Source organism: Hemiscyllium ocellatum, chromosome 4, assembly GCF_020745735.1.
Source record: "Hemiscyllium ocellatum isolate sHemOce1 chromosome 4, sHemOce1.pat.X.cur, whole genome shotgun sequence".
Lineage (NCBI taxonomy): Eukaryota > Metazoa > Chordata > Chondrichthyes > Orectolobiformes > Hemiscylliidae > Hemiscyllium > Hemiscyllium ocellatum.
In genome coordinates, this window is record NC_083404.1 from 4,982,954 (window position 1) to 4,998,782 (window position 15,829).

Genomic DNA, 15,829 nt, shown 5'->3' on the forward strand with positions numbered 1-15,829 from the left:
CTGTTTTCCTAAGCTAAATACTGATACACGAACCTTGGTGCAGACAGCTAGCAGCAACTTGAACAACCCACCCTTCCATTTGTAAGGAATCAAATCGAAAGGAGCCACATTCAGGGAACACCATGGAGTGGGACACATTCTGAAACTGATTTGAATCCTACCGAGTAATGCAATGGCTGTACAAACACAGACTGATTTCAAAATAACAATTCTAATTTCCTTAAATTACATCAACAACGATAAAGATTCGTTGGTGTGAAAAAGTAGATGAAAAGATCGAATTTGTTCCAACGTTGACGTTCGATTTCACGTTGTATATTGGAGAACAAAATCATTTTCAGCGTGTTAAGCGATTTAAGTCGAAATTATTTGTAGATGGAGCACTAAAATTCATTTGTTCTTAATAATAATTGCTGGACTATCAGTTTAGGATGCTAGTTAATTGGAATGTTATTTTTATTGGTTCTATTTGCAGTGTCTGTCAATCAGACTGGCAGTAACTTCATCCTGCCAAGCGCGCATGCGCGCCCACTGGGGAACATCTCCATCCCAGGATTTGGATATTATTTCTCTCTCTCAATTTAGCTCAGAGTCAGACTCAGGTGACAATTGGCCCTTTGCTATTCCAGCAGGCACATTTTTAAAATCTCATTCAGACAGACTGCAATATTTTAGATCATCCTGAACCTGCAGCCGACTATTTTCTCTTTTTAATTCGTCTGTTAAGGCGATGACCGCTTTACTTCCTTCCCAAGTTTAAAAGAGTCCACGAATTTAAAACAACTGAGGGCTGCATTTGAGCAATTGTGAAATTATCAAACGAAACAGACACCGAAAGGTCTTTGGGAAGACCATTTTACCATCCAAAACACATGCATTCGTTATCCTGCTCCACAGTCTCAAAATCACATTAACATTCCGGATCCTTCTTTTTAATGTTAGTGTCAATTACCTCCATGTGTATCAGCAACTTAACCAGTAGATCTTCCAGTGCAGACTTTGCAGTTGTGGTCTGAACTAACTTTCCACTCTTAACTCTAGTGAGTGCCCACTCTCTCTGTCCAGAGCAGAAGTTGTAACGTCAAACAAACTTCTGGCAGATAAATAGCCCTTGCAGCTGAAGTGCCCAAACACATCTTCTTTCATTCTTTTTCAATGAGGCTTCTGGTCAGCACTGATTATTTTCTCTCTCTCTCTCTCTCTGTTGTGAAGTGCAGGTCCATTGCAGAACAATACGAATGTCCTGCGACCAAGAAAAGACTCGACCTTCTGCTACTTAATTGTGTGAAGCTGAGAAAGGTCTTTCGGCGAGAGACCCAAAGCACTGACCCGCATATCTCCTGCGGACACTTCATTCACACAGCTCGACTTACAGTCGCCCGAATTTCTATTGTCCCGCTCCAACAATGTATAGATGTTTGTTATAAACTAAACCTTGCACATCCACAAATGTTGCTTGGTTATATTTAACGTGATTGTTTGTATCAGACATGTTTTGTTTTGGTTTTTACTTGCGAATGGGTATCTGACCCAGAACAGGCTTCGCTTCATTGTCAAATGTTAGTTCTTATTCGTCTGTCTCGCCTTAAGTTAATAGGGTATGGATGCATCGCCACTTTAGTTATTCTGCAGAATTTACTTTATCTGTTCCACAGCACCCAGCAGAAAATCTCATTTAACAGAACACACAAGTTATTCTTACAAGAAGCATTTGTTATATTGATTATCGTCTTTGTCTGGATTTAAATCCAACACAACGCGATTAATTTTCAAACGGTTAGATCCGCTTTATTAATATCCTATAGCTGTCCTATATTACCTGACGGAGTTGTAATCAACACTTCACTGGACATTTTTATACGATTAGTATTCGCATTAATGTTCCGATTTGGGGTTACTTTAATTTGATTTGATATTAACCAGACAGGCAACGTGTTAAACGAAAACATGCTAACTCTGGAATGATTTGGAGATGCCGTTGTTGGACTGGGGTGTACAAAAGTCTGCAAAGCATTGCATAACGCTCGGCCGTTTTGAGCTTTCACAGACTCAGTGAGGCCCAAGCAGCTGAATGCCGTTTTCACAATGAATCCACCATTTTCACACTTCTGGGTTAAGATTAATCAACTCTGCTCTGGAATCATACGGACGGAACAGAGAGAAACCAAAGACATTGCAAAACGACAGCTATACCCTTTGTTTAATTGTCTTAGATTCCTGCTAACAGGCTTAAAGTGCGGCCCAAAATATATCCACTTCGAAAATCCAAATAAGTTTTTGGGAAAATAAGTTATGCTTCGTCATATTCCGTTTTGCTGTCCGAAATGCCATCGTAACGTCATTGAACAATAGGAACGCATTCAAGTGAATACTTTGATCTTTTAGTCGAACACAACGCAACTACTTCAACCCCCAGCTCTCCCGATGTAAACACACTGCCACAAGCAAATATTCAAATTGAAAGCTGCATGCCATTTAACAGCAGAGGCCAGACCCCTCGATACAATTCATTGTATTTATATGCAAATATTTTTAATAGATCTCATTGCTGTCAGAGCGGACATAGCCGGCGCTTTTCAGAAATAAAATAGCCCTGTGCACATCAAGTGAAGTTAGTTACGACCAGCCACATAACCCAGGGAACGCCTCAAAAGATAATTGAATGGACATACACTTCAGTGGTGGATAGAATAAAATTGTGCGCTTTGGAAATCTGCTGATGTTTTAAGTGGCTCTACAAATTGCCAGGGATGTCTCTGTCCCACCGATGTACCCTCGGCCACTCTCGAGCACTGCAAAAATGAGGGCTGCACATGCCCCCACTCTCTCACACTGCCGGTCGCGGGGTTTTGTAAAGCTACCGTCATTATGCCAAACGAAAGTCAGGCGTTGTCAGTGCTCAGTTCCTGTACAGATCTCTCAGCCGAGTTCTGTCTTTAGTAAACAGCCAGGCTAGCTAAGGGGATATGTGTTGCCGCTCGGTCATTAAAAGTTCCTTAATAAATCTTTCAGTTTGGAATCGATTGAGCATCTATCTCCCCACAGTTGTGTTTTATGCGAGGCGGCACACTCAAATACTGAGTCATTTAACAGGGGCTGATTTTGTATTTGTCCTGGAAATCCTGTTTCAGAGCGAGACACGTTTATTATTTTCATGCAGTTGACAACCATGGAGATGGAACACACTGTACAGGGCAGCGGGCTAAGGTGGAATACTGATGTATTACTGAGATTTCCAAATTCATCCGACAGGCAATTTTAGGATAACTGAATGGGGCATATTTTGATACTATTTAAGTGATAGGAATTGACTGATATCAGAAATGCACAGTAAAAATACATCAACGTTGAAAACATTGCCAGTGACAAATTGGCCGTTTACGAGACCAAACGCATTCACTCTTATTTGTTATCTGCTGTTGCAGTATGTATGAGTGCAATCATAATGGTAGAGTCTATAATATCTCCGCAGTTAGAGGTCATTTTGTTAAGGACGCCCTTTCCAAAACCTTCCTGGAGAAAGGCGATGAATGACTCTAGAGGTTTCTCCTGTATTTGAAATACTCGCTGTCGATAGCGTCATCCAGTCTACGGTAGACAGCTGGAGCAATGTAAAGGCAGAGAGGAAGGCTTTCTCTCCCCCGATCGAGACTAGAAATTGGAATGCATATCTGTATAATCGTTTTTGTTTTAAAATCATTTGATTCCTGCACATAATCCTGCACTCGGAACTAGCAATAGCACGCTGACGGCTTCCAGATGAAGATTAAGGAACTATTTAACTAAACAGAGTTGGATTTGGACAATGACCAGAGAATTTCTAGGGAATTTTTTTAAAAAAAGGCTTTGTGAAATGGAGCACTTACATTTTATTTCATGATAGAAGTATCGTGGTTCAAATTTATGAAGGAATAAACTACGCCTCATCCCCAGCTCGCGTGAAAATCAATATTTGATAGTTTTTTTAAAAAGTCGATAATTTCATTTTACACACAAATAGGCATAAATGAATGAAATTAGAATTAACTAGACACAGGCATTTTGTAATTAAAGGTGTTGACGCTCAGCGTGTTTTGTTTTCTGGTAATTCTACATTCCCCCACAACCCAGGACAATTGGCGTTCAGTTGTACGTAGGAGCTGGTACATCAGAACACTCTGTATCTGTTTTTATTTTTTTTCGAAACTAATTGAGTGTTATGCAATTCCACCTGCGGAAGACCTGCGGAAATCTCCTCTTCTAGCGATGCCCCAATCTGTGGCGCCTACTCCCTTCCCGAGCTCCCCACCCATCACAACTGCGCTGTCGTTTTCGTCAAATCACAACTGCACCCTGCCTTTTTAATCTCTAAGCTACCGTTATAAAGTAAATGTGTCGGGCACGATCTTCCAATTAGAGTGAACCCTCCTTGCGGACCAGTTCCTGAACATTGACTGAGTGAGCAGGCGACCTTACACATGTAAATGAGTCTGAGGGGCGGTGGAGGAGGCTTGACCAAGTGTTGGAAGCCAGATGTTGCAACACAAAAGAGAAAAGCAAGGAGAGGGAGGGGACTGAACGGAGGTGATTGGGGGGTGGGGAGCGTGTGGGGGTAACATCCCTGCATTTGGAATTGGAGAAATGCACAGCGTCTCTGGTGAAAGCGGCAGCAGGAACCTGGAGAGAGCGATTTAACTCATTGTGATGCACAGTGCGACTCGCCCTCGTTTGAGAGAGAGAGAGAGAGAGAGGCACGCTTTACTGAGCTGGGAGTAACAGACTCAGAATGAGAGAATGCGATGCGCTCATGCCCCTTCGCTCCAGCACCTCGCTCAGACAGCGCGTACCTGGCGGTTGTAGCTCTCGGTCGCTACAACCGCCGTCCAAAGTTGTGGATGTGGGACACTATTGAAGTGAAGACGGCGGTTTCATCAGAAGGCGATGACTTCTTGTAAGTTGTGCCGCTTCTGTGCGAAGCAATTTATTAGGCGGATTGTTTGTGGTGGAACACTGCATTGGGTGTGAGATATTCTCTCTCTGTCTCCAACTGCTCCTGCGGTTGATGTGTCTGAGAGACTGTTGTGTGTAATATTTTTCTCTCTTAAGTAAGATTTTTGGAGGGGCGGCCGGTTGGGTGGTGGGATGAGACAGGAAAGATGAACCGAACGCATGTATCTCTGACAGCACAAAGCCTCCGAATGGTTTTCACACTGGGTCGCTAATATTTGAAGGCACATTTTCTGACCTGCCTATCTAACTAGCTGACGTTTAGTTTAAGCTTGTGATTTAATCCAGTCTGCACCCAACCCCCAACCCAGCCCGTGACCTTGCTGAATGTGTGTGTCCCTCTCCTGTGGTCCGGCCGCCGCTTTCAATTGTTCAAGCCTTCCCCCTTTCTGATCTGAAACTCTGCCCCAGACGGAGTCACTCCTGGTTTCTTCCAAATGGATCAGGTTTCCTGCTCCTTAAGAAACCCACTGCTTACAAAAGGTGGACATGAATTCGCGACACCCCCGCCTTCCCCACTCCCACCCAAAAATAGTTTCTACAAGTAAAAATGCAAATTGCTTCCACTTTCTTTGTCTGTTGAGCTGAAACGATGGAAAGAAAAAAATGGCGAGTCTCATTGTCTCTGGGCTATTTTCTTCTGGTATAACTACTTGAGTGAAATTCTATAGAAGCGGGTCCCTTTTACATCTCATTTTTGGTCACTTAACTCTGTTAGACGGAGAGAGCGGCGTTACAGTCCCTTACCGATCAAGCCAAGTTAGGATTATCGCACCTTTTTATTTGTCTCCTCTGTTCGGCTTTGATGGAATTTGAATCTTATTTGGTGTTCCGTTCCTTGCCGACTTGTTTCGGCTTATCTTGCCTACATTGTCTTGGGTCGAGGGGACCATGTCTGCTTCCTGAATAGTTCCGAATCTTTCACGGTGAGAAATTACTTTGTTTTTGTAAGAAACCAGGCCATTGAGTAATGAAAGCTCGCGAACGCATTCGGTAGTGTGAATAGATAGCGGCGAGATTGGCGATCACGGGGAAGTGTGTTTGCGAACGATTTCCATGGCGGTAATTTCCCAAAAAAAAAGGAATTTAAACGAGCTGCAGTAATTTATACAGAGGCTTTTAAAAGTAATAAACTGCCCCGATTCTGATTACAATGGTCCTTTTACATGGTAAATAAACTAATAGGACAGCAAAATGGAGGAGTGCTGAGATTTTATCTGAATATTAACCGAGTTACATGCATTATATTTACATATAACTTGTATTCCAAATAATCTTCTTTTAGTATTAGCTTTTGTCATTTTATGCGTTCTTATTATTCTAAGTAGAGAATAAGCTACGTTTCGAAATTAATTGAATAACCTTTTTCACTTAATTATCAACTAAGGCGATAGTTTCACATTCGGTGTTAGTTGATACATTGGCAAGATGTAGTGTTTCGCCGGTTTAAATAAATCGGCGCATGTTACAATAGATTTTAATCCAATGTTACTGATTTCGCGGGAACTGAAATCTGAAATGCAATGCAACCAGAAATGTAAAGATGATCCTCAACTTCACCTTCAAAACCATGGACAGCGATTTTTCCATGTGCTTCTGCTAAAATGCAGACACAGCATCAATTTTCAAAAAGCGTAGCGTTTTTCATACTTTATTGATCGAGTTAAAAACAATTGTTTAGAATTATCTGCCGCCTGTGCCCCATCGGTTTATGGGTGTGCATTCACAAATGGCAGCTATAAGGAACGGACTGGGTTTTTGTGAATGTGATGCATATTTGTCCAATGTACAGTCTGAGTGCGGAAGCCTCCCAAAATGCAGGCTGTCTCTTTCGGATGCTTGGTGTTCCCCAGCAAATCCCAAACATTCTGCTCATACTTTCGGAGGCAGCAAAGATTTCCCTCGCCTCCCTCCAGTTCGCGTAACCGTCAGCATTTCCAGCGAATTCTGCTCCGGCCGATTGCAATGCTGAACGGAGTGGATACGGTCTGGGGTGCGGTTTATTCCAGAAATGAAAAGGCAGCCTGTATTCTGCCCAGATCTGGCCTGACTCAGTCAAAAGACTGCCATTTCTTGAATGTGTGTGTTGACCGTGATTGCATGGACGTTAGATGTGTGAAGGTGTGAGTGTGTTTGTGAGTGTGTGTGTGTGTGTGAGAGAGAGAGAGTGGATTTTGCGCACTTGTGTGCTGTCTGTTTTGAACATGTGTGTTTTGTGTATTGGACATATGGTGTACGGTGTATGTATGTACGTGTACGGTGTATGTGTATATGTCTGTGTGTTTACAGTATATATGTGTGTTGAACATGTGTGTACTGAACATGTGTGTACTGTGTACTGAACGTGTGTATGCTGTTTGTGTTGAAAATACGTGTGTTACTGTGTTTAACTGTGTGTTTGCTGTGTACCTGTGCTACATCGGTATTGACTGTGTGTGTGCATGTGTGTATATGTTAATGTGCGTTTACAGTGTATGCATGTGTGAGAGAGTGTGTGTGTATACAGTGTATGCGTGTATGCATACGGTGTATATGTGTGTCAGTGTGTGTACACAGTGTATGTGTGTGCGCGTGTCTGTGTGTATATAGTATATGTGTGTGTACAGTGTATGTGTTTGTGCAGTGTATGTGTGTACCGTGCATGTGTGTGTGTGCACAGTGTATGTCTGTTTACAGTGCATGTGTGTGTATATACAGTATGTCTCGGTGTAGTGTATGCGTGTGTGTAGTGTGTGTACAGCGTATATGTGTGTTTGCATGTCTGCGTGTATACAGTGTGTGCGTGTGCAGTGTATGTGTACAGAGTATATGTGAATGTGTGTGTATACAGTGTATGTATATGAGAGAGGGTGTTGTCAGCTGAAATGAATGCTGAACGCACTGCCTGAAGTGTCATGCTCTTAGAATTCGTTCTGCGGGCCACGTTGATTTACCGAGCGTTAGTAAATTATTACTGCCATTAACTGTGGTTTACAGCTTACACTGTCTTCCGGTTCTCTGTAAAGTTACCCTACCTCAATAACGGGGAGAATGCAAGTATCGGCATATTACAGCCTTTATGTCAAAGTTTCACAACCCAATTACTTCCCAGTTGAGACAGAACAGCAATCACTGCAGCAGAAAGTGGTCGGAGGTTGGGAAGCACGTGCTCAGCGTTATCAGAGGAACCTTAGGAAACAAAGCACTCATAAATCAGAGACAGAAACAAACATTACTGGCGAACCTCATCAAGTCTGGCAGCGTTAGTGGGAGGAAAGCAGAGGAAACGTTTCAACTCCAGTGACTCTCTAACTCTGCCTTCTCTTCCCACATATTGCTAGACCTGCTGAGTTTCGCCAGTAATTCCTGTTTTTTTTATTCAGGCTGAGGAGATGTGCCTTTTTCTTGGATGAAGTTGCAAACAGGTTTATTAAATAGCTGTATAAAACCACCCTGACCACTAACGTAGGTAACACCAAACCTTTTGAGTGTTAGCCTTCATCATGTTGAGTAACTGCAGTGTCCCAGAGCAAGAGAGAGGCGAGCAATCCCTTCCTTTGGACTGAATATAACTGGCCTTGTATTATTTATTGACCGGGCCAGCTGTCAACAGGAACCTGGGAGAGTTTCTTTTTGCTATTCCCCTTGTGCTGAACAAATATGTTGTTCATCATATCTTCCAACCTACTGCAGCTTCAGGCAGCTGTAATTCTGTTTAGCCGAGATGTTTTGAACAGGACGGGGTGCGTGGTGTGAGAGCAGCAACATCGTGTGTAAACAAAACTATCCTAGAAACAAAACCCACAACATCACTGTCTAAAATAATGCTATTCACAGCAGGACAGGATGGAGGGATCGGTTACTTCACAATCCGCCTTTCCAGAAATTAAACAAAGTACCCAGCCTAATTTAAAGCGCCCTCAGTAATACTCTTCCAAGAAGCCTCTCTCCTGCCAGTCTCATGTCGATCCTGACTGCTGTGTTAAAATGTCAAGGTTAGCGGTGGCCTGTTCAGTTGGATGCTGTCCCGCTGACAGTGTGGGTTGCAGTGACCACAGGGCCCACTGTCTCTTTCTCTCTCTCCCCCCACCCCCCCCCACCTTCTCTCTGCCCCCTCTCTCTTCCTCTCTCCTCTCCCCTCTCACTCCCTTCGACCATCTTTTCCCCTCTCTCCTTTCTCCCACTCCTTTCATCTTTCTCTCCCCCACCCTTCTCTCTTCCTCCACCCTCTCCGTCCTTCCCTCTCTCCCTCCCTCTCCCCCCTCCTCCTCTTCACTCGCCCTCCCTCTTCACGTCCTGTCTCATGCTCCCTCTCCCTCCTTCCCTCTCTCTTCCCCTCTTCTCCTCCCTCTCCCCCTCACCTTACCCCCCTCCCTCCCTCTTTTACTCCCTCTCCCTCCCACCCTCACCTCATCCCCCTCCCCATTCTTCTCCCTCCCTCTCCCTCCCTACCCTCTCCCCCTCCCTCTCCACCCCCCAGCCCCCACCCCTTGCCGTTCAGAAGGACACTGGCAGCTGTTGGTGTTGATCGGAGCCACATCTGCCTGTCTGCCCGCTGTCGTCGGCGCCCCCTCTACTCCCCCTGGGCTGGAGCAGCTACTGATTTATTTGCCAAGAGGCGGCCATTAATCCTCAGGCCCGGACCAGGGGAGGGGAGGGGAGGGGAGGGGGAGGAGAGGGGGTAGATGGGAGGGGAGGGGAGGGGAGGGGAAGGGGAGGGGGAGGAGAGGAGGGAGATGGGAGGGGGTGAGAGGGGGAGATGGGAGGGGAGGGGGGAGATGGGAGGGGAGGGGGAGAGGAAGGGGAGGAGAGGGAAGGGGGAGATGGGAGGAAGGAGAGGGGGAGAGGAGGGGGGAGGGGAGGGGAGGAGAGAGGAGGAGAGGAAAAGGGGAGATGGGAGGGGAAGAGAGGGAAGGAGGGGGAGGGGAGGGGATGTGTGGTGACAGGAGGAGAGGGAAGGGGAGTGGAGGGGCGGGGAGGAGAGCGGAGGGGAGGAGAGGGGAGGGGAGGAGAGGGGAGGGGAGGAGAGGGGGGAGGAGAGGGGGGAGATGGGGGAGAGGGAGAGAGGAGGGGAGGAGTGGGAAGGGGGAGATGGGAGGAAGGAGAGGGGGAGAGGAGGGGGAGGGGAGGAGAGTGAGGAGGGGGAGGGAAGGAGAGGGAGGGGAGGGAATGTGAGGTGACAGGAGGAGAGGGAAGGGGAGTGGAGGGGCGGGGAGGAGAGCGGAGGGGAGGAGAGGGGGGAGAGGGGAGGGGAGGGAGGGGAGGGGGCTGCACAAATCCGGAATCTGGAACTGCTACCTGCCTGTCCCTGGTACACAGAGCGGAAAGGCCGCTTGGAGTCCAGCCCCCAGCTCCTTCCTGATTCCCCCCCCCCCCACCCCACCCCCCCCCCCCCCCTCACCCCCACCCCCCAGCTCTGCCCCTGTCTGGGATTTCTTCCTGATACAAACCATACCGCTGACATTGAGTCTGTGGTCCGAGCGACCCTCACGGGGTTTCGGCTCCTCGGGGGGTGGTGGGGGTGGGGGGGGGGTGGGGGTGGGGTTGGGGGGGATTGGGGGGAGTTGGGGGGTGGGGTTGGGGTGAGTGGGGGGGTGATTGGGGGGGTTGGGGTTGCTGCTGTTGGACATTAGCCTCAAACAGCGGAGTGTCCCCCTCCTCCTCAGACAGAACCCCGCACTCGCTGCTGTTTTGTTCAGATCCTTCCCAGGCGGCTCCGCAGCTCCATCCGCGTTATCCCGGGGCGGGGAGTGGAGTGTGGGGGTGGGGGGGAGGGGAGGGGGATAAGAGTGTGTGAGGGGGGTATGTGGAGGACGTGTGTGTTTGTGAGTGTGGGGTGTGGGAGTGTATGCATGTGAGTGTGGGATATGTATGTGAGTTTGAGTGTGGGGGATGGGTGGGGGTGGTGCTGTGTGTAAATGTGTGTGTGTGTGTGAGTTTGAGTGTGGGGGATTGGGGTTGGGGTTGGTGATGTGTGGATCAGTGGTGCTGGAAGAGCACAGAAGGTCAGGCAGCATCCAGGGAGCAGCAAAATCGACGTTTCAGGCAAAAGCCCTTCATCAGATGATGTGTGTGTGTGGGTGGGGGTGGGAGTGGAAGTGGGTGTGTGTGGGGGGGTGGGTATGAGTGTGGGGGTGTGTGTGAGTGTGGGGGTGTGTAAGTGTGTGTGTGTGGGGCTGTGTGAGAATGTGGGGTGGGTGTGTGTGTGAGTGTGGTTGTGTGTGAGTATGTGTGTGGGGGTGTGTTTGGGGGGATTGTGTGTATGTGTGTCTGATGGTGGGTGTGTGTATGAGTGTGGGTGTGGGTCTGTGTGTCGGTGTGTGTATGACTGTGTGTGTGTGTGGAGGGGATTGGGTGTGTGTGAGTGTGGGGGTGAGTGTGTGTTGGGGGGCTAGTGTGTGTGTGGGGGGGATTGGGATGCGTGTGAGTGTGGGGGCAAGTATGTGTGTGTGGGGGTGTGTGTGAGCATGGGGGCGACTGAGTGTGTGTGAGTGTGGGGGTGGTGGGGAGTGTGAGTGTGTGTGTGGGGGCGATGGTGGGGAGTGTGTGTGTGAGTGTAGGGGTGGTGCGGACTGTGAGTGTGTCTGTGAGTGTGGGGATGATGGGGAGTGTGTGTGTGATTGGCGGTCATGGGGAGTGTGTGTGTGTGTGAGTGTGGGGGTGGTTGTGTGTGTGTGTGTTTATGTGGATAGAGGGGGATTGTGTGAGTGTGGGGGTGGCGGTGAGTGTGTAAGTGTGTGTGGGGGTGGCGGTGAGTGTGTGAGTGTGTTTGTGGGCATAACGGTGAGTGTGTGAGTATGTGTGGGATGGTGGGAGTGTGTGTGAGTGTGGGGGGTGGAGAGTGTGTATGAGTGTGTGAGTGGGGGGTGGTGGGGAGAGTGTGTGAGTGTGTGGGGTGGTGGGGAGTGTGTGTGAGTGTGTGTGGGGTGGTGGGGAATGTGTGTGCGGTACTGGAGAGTGTGTGGGGTGGTGGGGAGTGTGTGAGAGTGTGTGTAGCAATGGTGGGGAGTGTGTGTGAGTGTGTGTGCATGTGGGGGTGGTGGAGAGTGTGTGAGTGTGGGTGGTGGTGAGTTGTGTGTGTGTGGAGGGGTGGTAGGGAGTGTGCAAGTGTGTATGTGTGTGTGTGAGGGTGGTGGTGAGTGTGTGTGTGTGTGTGGAGTGGTGGGTTGTCTGTGAGTGTGTGTGGGGTTGGTGGGGAGTGTGTGTGAGTGTGTGGGTGTGATGGGGATTGTGTGTGTATGACGTGGGGAGTGTGTGTGTCTGGGGGTGGTGGGGAGTGTGTGTGAGTGTGGGGGTGGTTGGGAGTGTGTGTGAATGTGGGGGTGGTGGGTAGTGTGTGTGGGGGTGGTGGTGAGTGTGTGAGTGTGTGGGGGAGTGGTGGGGAGTGTGTGTGGGTGTGGTGGAGAGTGTGTGTGTGTGAAGGTGTGGGGATGGTGGGGAGTGTGTGTGAGTGTGCGGTGGTGGGGAGTGTGTGGGGTGGTGGGGAGTGTGTGCAGTGGTGCAGAGTGCGTGGTGTCTTTGGGGAGTGTGTGAGTGTGTGTGGGGGGGTGGTGGGGAGTGTGTGAGTGTGTGCGGTGGTGAGGAATGTGTGTGTGTGAGTATGGGGGTGGTGGGGAGTTGTATGAGTACATGTGTGTGATTGTGGGGCAGGTGGGGAGTGGGTGTGAGTGTGGGGGTACTGGGGAGGGTGTGTGTGAGTGCATGTGTAAGGGGATGGTGGGGAGTGTGTCTGTGGGGGGGGATGGTGAGTGTGTGAGTGTGTGCGCGTGTGGGGGTGGTGGGGAATGTGTGTGTGTGGTGGTGAGTGTGTGAGTGCGTGGAGGGGTGGTGGGAGTGTGTGAGTGTGTGTGTGTAGGTGAGTGTGGGTGGTGGGGAGTTTGTGTAGGGGGGTTGGTGGGGGGTGTGTGTGAGTGTGTGTGGGGGGCTGGTGGGGAGTGAATGTGTGGGGGGGTGGTGGTGAGTGTGTGAGTGTGTGGAGGGGTGATGGGGAGTGTGTGAGTGTATGTGTGTGTGGGGGGAGTATGTGAGTGTGCAGGGGTGGTGGGGAGAGTGTGTGAGTGTGCGTGTGGGGTGGTGCGGAGTAAGTGAGTGTGCGGGGGTGGTGGGGAGTGTGTATGAGGGTGTGGGTGTGGTGGGGAGTGAGTGTGTGGGGGGGATGGTGGGGAGTGTGTGAGGGTGGGGGTGGTGGGGAGTGTCTGTGAGTGTGGGGATGGGTGTGGTGACTGTGTGTGGGGGGGTGGCGGTGAGTGTGTGAGTGTGTTTGTGGGGATAACGGTGAGTGTGTGAGTGTGTGCGGTGGTGGGGAGTGTGTGTGGGTGTGTACAGTGGTGGGGAGTGTGTGAGTGTGTGTCAGTGTGAGGGTGGTGGGGAGTGTGTGTGAGTGTGTGCGGTGGTGGGGAGTGTGTGGCGTGGTGGGGAGTGTGTGTGAGTGTGGGGGTTGTGGGGCATGTGTGTGAGTGTGTGCAGTGGTGGGAATTATGTGGGGTGGTGGGGAGTGTGTGTGAGTGTGTGTGGGGGGTGGTGGGGAATGTGTGTGAGTGTGTGCGGTAGTGGAGAGTGTATGGGGTGGTGGGGAGTGTGTGTGAGTGTGTGTGTGGGGTGGTGTGGAGTGTGTGTGAGTGTGGGGGCTGGTGTGTGTGCGAGTGTGTGTGTTGGGGGTGGTGGGCAGTTTGTGTGTGAGGGGGTTGTGGGGCATGTGTGTGAGGGTGTGTGTGATGGTGGGTGTGTGAGTGTGTGTGTGGGGGTGGTGGAGAGTGTGTGTGTGTGGGTGGTGGTGAGTTGTGTGAGTGTGTGTGAGTGTGTAAGTCTGGGGGTGGTGGGGAGTGTATGTGAGTGTAGGGGTGGTGGGGTTTGTGTGTGTGTGTGTGGGGGGGGGAGTGTGTGAGTGTGGGGGGAGGTGGGGAGTGTGTGTGTGAGTGTGTGGGTGGTGAGGAGTGTGTGGGTGGATGGAGGGGAGTGTGTAGTGTGGGGGTTGGTGAGGAGTGTGTGTGAATGTGTGGGGTGTGTGTGGGGGGGGTGGTGGTGAGTGTGTGAGTGTGGATGTGGTGGGGAATGTGTGTGTGTGGGCGTGGTTGGGAGTGTGTGTGTGGGTGGTGGGGAGTGTGTGAGTGTGGATGTGGTGGGGAATGCATGTGCGTGGGCGTGGTGGGGAGTGTGTGTGTGGGTGGTGGGGAGTGTGTGAGTGTGGGGGTGGTGGGGTGTGTTTGTAAGTGTGTGTGGGTGGTGGGGAATGTTTGTGAGTGTGGGGGTGTGGGGAGTGTGTGTTTGGGGGTGGTGGGGTGTGTGTGGGTGTGTGAGTGTGGGTCCGGTGGGGGTTGTGTGTGTGTGGGGGGTGGAGGGGAGTCTGTGTGTGTGTGGGGGGGTGGTCAGGAGTGTGTGTGAGTGCGTGGTGGGAACGTGTAAGTGTGTGGGTGGTGGTGAGTGTGTGAGTGTGTGGGTGTGGTTGGGAGTGTGTGTGTGGGTGGTGGGGAGTGTGTGAGTGTGGATGTGGTGGGGAATGTGTGTGTGTGTGGGTGTGGTTGGGAGTGTGTGTGTGGGTGGTGGGGAGTGTGTGAGTGTGGATGTGGTGGGGAATGTGTGTGTGTGGGCGTGGTGGGGAGTGTGTGTGGGTGGTGGGGAGAGTGTGAGTGTGGGGGTGGTGGGGAGTGTGTGTGTGAGTGTGTGGCGGGGTGGGGAATGTGTGAGTGAGTGGTGGTGGGGAGTGTGTGGGGTGGTGACGAGTGTGTGTGGGGTGGTGGGGAGTGTGTGTGCGTTGGGGGGTGGTGGGGAGTGTGTGTGTGTGGGTGGTGGAAGAATGTGTGAGTGTGCAGGTGGTGGGGAGTGTGTGTGGGGTGGTGGGGAGTGTGTGTGGACAGGTGGTGGGGATTGTGTGTGGGGTGGTGTGGAGTGTGTTTGGGTTGTGGGGAGTGTATGTGAGTGTGTGGGGTGGTGGGAAATGTGTCAGTATGGGGGTGGTGGGAAGTGTGTGTATGGGTGGGGGTGGTGGGGAGTGTGTGTAGGGGTGGTGGTGATGGGGTTTGTGTGTGGGAGGGTGGGGGTGGTGGGGAGTGTGTGTAGGGGTGGTGGTGATGGGGTTTGTGTGTGGGAGGGTGGGGGTGGTGGGGAGTGTGTGTAGGGGTGGTGGTGATGGGGGTTGTGTGTGTATGTGTGGGGGTGGTGGGGAGTGTGGGTAGGGGTGGTGGTGATGGGGTTTGTGTTTGTGGGGGTGGGGGTGGTGGGGAGTGTGTGAGTGTGGGGTGGTGGGGAGTGTGAGATGTGTGGGGGTGGTAGGGAGTGTGTGTGTGAATGTATGGGGGTGCTGGGGAGTGTGTGTGTGGGGGGGTCGTGGGGAGTGTGTGTGAGTGTGCGGGTGGTGGGGAGTGTTTGAGTGTGTGTGGGGTGGTGGGGAGAGTGTGTGTGGGGGTGGTGGGGAGTGTGTGCGTGAGTGTGTGGGGGAGATGGGGTGTGTGTGTGGGGTGGTGGGGAGAGTGTGTGTGGGGGATGGTGGGGTGTGTGAGTGAGTGTGTGGGACGGTGCGGAGTCTGTGTGGGGGTGGTGGGGAGAGTGTGTGAGTGTAGGGTTGTTGGGGAGTGTTGTGAGTGTGAGGGGGTGGTGGGGAGTGTGTGTGAATGTGGAGGTGATGGGGAGTGTGTGTGGGGTGGTGGAGAGCGTGTGTGTGGGGTGGTGGGGAGTGTGTTTGGGGTTGTAGGGAGTGTATGTGAGTGTGTGGGGTGGTGGGAAATATGTCAGGATGGGGGTGGTGGGAAGTGTGTGTAGGGGTGGTGGTGATAGGGTTTGTGTGTGTGGGGGTGGGGGTGGGGGTGGGGGTGGTGGGGAGTGTGTGTAGGGGTGGTGGTGATGGGGTTTGTGTGTGTGTGGGTGGGGG